Source organism: Rhamphochromis longiceps, unplaced genomic scaffold (genome assembly GCF_057381845.1).
Source record: "Rhamphochromis longiceps isolate RC_006_pf unplaced genomic scaffold, R_longiceps_female_GT1.1 unmapped_scaffold_9, whole genome shotgun sequence".
NCBI lineage: Eukaryota > Metazoa > Chordata > Actinopteri > Cichliformes > Cichlidae > Rhamphochromis > Rhamphochromis longiceps.
Window position 1 is genome coordinate 297520 of NW_028187229.1, and position 4937 is coordinate 302456.

Consider the following 4937-nt stretch of genomic DNA (forward strand, 5'->3'; position numbering starts at 1 on the left):
TGAACTGTCTAGAGACAGACCAGACCAGCTGCACAACACAGACACTTCAAACCTGAGGACAAAATCTGAGAGAACAGAAAAAGGAAAGGAAACTTAGCTTAGAACCATGCAGCGCTACAGGAGACGGCAGCACTGCAGAGGTGAGGACCGGCACCTGTTTGAAAGAGACAGATGCACACAAACACACACACAACGACGAACGAGAAACAAACACAGAGAGAGGGAAAAGTGGTTATACAGAACTTGAGGACATTATCTACATGTAATTATCTACATACTTATAAATTTGTTGTGTTTTCTTTAACAATGTCAGAAGGAGAGAGGCACTGAGGCACCGTCTTCCGCCCCCCGGCGCTCCTGCTGCGCCTCCTCCTTCTGACAGGAACTGCCTGCAGAACAAGCATGAATGATGCCTGAGTGGACACACGCAACTCACAAGTTCCTGGCTCTGTCAGCTCCTCTGCAGAGGGTTTCCCTAAGAAGGTGGACCTAGCAGGGTCACCGGGGGACGGGGAGCTGTGCCTCACGGCCCTCACTTCGTCGGAGAAACCCTCATGCAGAGTTCAGAAACTTGTGTGTTGAGTATGTCGCTGTGAGCCTCCACCATTTAACTAGTGGGTGAAGCCTGAACTGTCTAGAGACAGACCAGACCAGCTGCACAACACAGACACTTCAAACCTGAGGACAAAATCTGAGAGAACAGAAAAAGGAAAGGAAACTTAGCTTAGAACCATGCAGCGCTACAGGAGACGGCAGCACTGCAGAGGTGAGGACCGGCACCTGTTTGAAAGAGACAGATGCACACAAACACACACACAACGACGAACGAGAAACAAACACAGAGAGAGGGAAAAGTGGTTATACAGAACTTGAGGACATTATCTACATGTAATTATCTACATACTTATAAATTTGTTGTGTTTTCTTTAACAATGTCAGAAGGAGAGAGGCACTGAGGCACCGTCTTCCGCCCCCCGGCGCTCCTGCTGCGCCTCCTCCTTCTGACAGGAACTGCCTGCAGAACAAGCATGAATGATGCCTGAGTGGACACACGCAACTCACAAGTTCCTGGCTCTGTCAGCTCCTCTGCAGAGGGTTTCCCTAAGAAGGTGGACCTAGCAGGGTCACCGGGGGACGGGGAGCTGTGCCTCACGGCCCTCACTTCGTCGGAGAAACCCTCATGCAGAGTTCAGAAACTTGTGTGTTGAGTATGTCGCTGTGAGCCTCCACCATTTAACTAGTGGGTGAAGCCTGAACTGTCTAGAGACAGACCAGACCAGCTGCACAACACAGACACTTCAAACCTGAGGACAAAATCTGAGAGAACAGAAAAAGGAAAGGAAACTTAGCTTAGAACCATGCAGCGCTACAGGAGACGGCAGCACTGCAGAGGTGAGGACCGGCACCTGTTTGAAAGAGACAGATGCACACAAACACACACACAACGACGAACGAGAAACAAACACAGAGAGAGGGAAAAGTGGTTATACAGAACTTGAGGACATTATCTACATGTAATTATCTACATACTTATAAATTTGTTGTGTTTTCTTTAACAATGTCAGAAGGAGAGAGGCACTGAGGCACCGTCTTCCGCCCCCCGGCGCTCCTGCTGCGCCTCCTCCTTCTGACAGGAACTGCCTGCAGAACAAGCATGAATGATGCCTGAGTGGACACACGCAACTCACAAGTTCCTGGCTCTGTCAGCTCCTCTGCAGAGGGTTTCCCTAAGAAGGTGGACCTAGCAGGGTCACCGGGGGACGGGGAGCTGTGCCTCACGGCCCTCACTTCGTCGGAGAAACCCTCATGCAGAGTTCAGAAACTTGTGTGTTGAGTATGTCGCTGTGAGCCTCCACCATTTAACTAGTGGGTGAAGCCTGAACTGTCTAGAGACAGACCAGACCAGCTGCACAACACAGACACTTCAAACCTGAGGACAAAATCTGAGAGAACAGAAAAAGGAAAGGAAACTTAGCTTAGAACCATGCAGCGCTACAGGAGACGGCAGCACTGCAGAGGTGAGGACCGGCACCTGTTTGAAAGAGACAGATGCACACAAACACACACACAACGACGAACGAGAAACAAACACAGAGAGAGGGAAAAGTGGTTATACAGAACTTGAGGACATTATCTACATGTAATTATCTACATACTTATAAATTTGTTGTGTTTTCTTTAACAATGTCAGAAGGAGAGAGGCACTGAGGCACCGTCTTCCGCCCCCCGGCGCTCCTGCTGCGCCTCCTCCTTCTGACAGGAACTGCCTGCAGAACAAGCATGAATGATGCCTGAGTGGACACACGCAACTCACAAGTTCCTGGCTCTGTCAGCTCCTCTGCAGAGGGTTTCCCTAAGAAGGTGGACCTAGCAGGGTCACCGGGGGACGGGGAGCTGTGCCTCACGGCCCTCACTTCGTCGGAGAAACCCTCATGCAGAGTTCAGAAACTTGTGTGTTGAGTATGTCGCTGTGAGCCTCCACCATTTAACTAGTGGGTGAAGCCTGAACTGTCTAGAGACAGACCAGACCAGCTGCACAACACAGACACTTCAAACCTGAGGACAAAATCTGAGAGAACAGAAAAAGGAAAGGAAACTTAGCTTAGAACCATGCAGCGCTACAGGAGACGGCAGCACTGCAGAGGTGAGGACCGGCACCTGTTTGAAAGAGACAGATGCACACAAACACACACACAACGACGAACGAGAAACAAACACAGAGAGAGGGAAAAGTGGTTATACAGAACTTGAGGACATTATCTACATGTAATTATCTACATACTTATAAATTTGTTGTGTTTTCTTTAACAATGTCAGAAGGAGAGAGGCACTGAGGCACCGTCTTCCGCCCCCCGGCGCTCCTGCTGCGCCTCCTCCTTCTGACAGGAACTGCCTGCAGAACAAGCATGAATGATGCCTGAGTGGACACACGCAACTCACAAGTTCCTGGCTCTGTCAGCTCCTCTGCAGAGGGTTTCCCTAAGAAGGTGGACCTAGCAGGGTCACCGGGGGACGGGGAGCTGTGCCTCACGGCCCTCACTTCGTCGGAGAAACCCTCATGCAGAGTTCAGAAACTTGTGTGTTGAGTATGTCGCTGTGAGCCTCCACCATTTAACTAGTGGGTGAAGCCTGAACTGTCTAGAGACAGACCAGACCAGCTGCACAACACAGACACTTCAAACCTGAGGACAAAATCTGAGAGAACAGAAAAAGGAAAGGAAACTTAGCTTAGAACCATGCAGCGCTACAGGAGACGGCAGCACTGCAGAGGTGAGGACCGGCACCTGTTTGAAAGAGACAGATGCACACAAACACACACACAACGACGAACGAGAAACAAACACAGAGAGAGGGAAAAGTGGTTATACAGAACTTGAGGACATTATCTACATGTAATTATCTACATACTTATAAATTTGTTGTGTTTTCTTTAACAATGTCAGAAGGAGAGAGGCACTGAGGCACCGTCTTCCGCCCCCCGGCGCTCCTGCTGCGCCTCCTCCTTCTGACAGGAACTGCCTGCAGAACAAGCATGAATGATGCCTGAGTGGACACACGCAACTCACAAGTTCCTGGCTCTGTCAGCTCCTCTGCAGAGGGTTTCCCTAAGAAGGTGGACCTAGCAGGGTCACCGGGGGACGGGGAGCTGTGCCTCACGGCCCTCACTTCGTCGGAGAAACCCTCATGCAGAGTTCAGAAACTTGTGTGTTGAGTATGTCGCTGTGAGCCTCCACCATTTAACTAGTGGGTGAAGCCTGAACTGTCTAGAGACAGACCAGACCAGCTGCACAACACAGACACTTCAAACCTGAGGACAAAATCTGAGAGAACAGAAAAAGGAAAGGAAACTTAGCTTAGAACCATGCAGCGCTACAGGAGACGGCAGCACTGCAGAGGTGAGGACCGGCACCTGTTTGAAAGAGACAGATGCACACAAACACACACACAACGACGAACGAGAAACAAACACAGAGAGAGGGAAAAGTGGTTATACAGAACTTGAGGACATTATCTACATGTAATTATCTACATACTTATAAATTTGTTGTGTTTTCTTTAACAATGTCAGAAGGAGAGAGGCACTGAGGCACCGTCTTCCGCCCCCCGGCGCTCCTGCTGCGCCTCCTCCTTCTGACAGGAACTGCCTGCAGAACAAGCATGAATGATGCCTGAGTGGACACACGCAACTCACAAGTTCCTGGCTCTGTCAGCTCCTCTGCAGAGGGTTTCCCTAAGAAGGTGGACCTAGCAGGGTCACCGGGGGACGGGGAGCTGTGCCTCACGGCCCTCACTTCGTCGGAGAAACCCTCATGCAGAGTTCAGAAACTTGTGTGTTGAGTATGTCGCTGTGAGCCTCCACCATTTAACTAGTGGGTGAAGCCTGAACTGTCTAGAGACAGACCAGACCAGCTGCACAACACAGACACTTCAAACCTGAGGACAAAATCTGAGAGAACAGAAAAAGGAAAGGAAACTTAGCTTAGAACCATGCAGCGCTACAGGAGACGGCAGCACTGCAGAGGTGAGGACCGGCACCTGTTTGAAAGAGACAGATGCACACAAACACACACACAACGACGAACGAGAAACAAACACAGAGAGAGGGAAAAGTGGTTATACAGAACTTGAGGACATTATCTACATGTAATTATCTACATACTTATAAATTTGTTGTGTTTTCTTTAACAATGTCAGAAGGAGAGAGGCACTGAGGCACCGTCTTCCGCCCCCCGGCGCTCCTGCTGCGCCTCCTCCTTCTGACAGGAACTGCCTGCAGAACAAGCATGAATGATGCCTGAGTGGACACACGCAACTCACAAGTTCCTGGCTCTGTCAGCTCCTCTGCAGAGGGTTTCCCTAAGAAGGTGGACCTAGCAGGGTCACCGGGGGACGGGGAGCTGTGCCTCACGGCCCTCACTTCGTCGGAGAAACCCTCA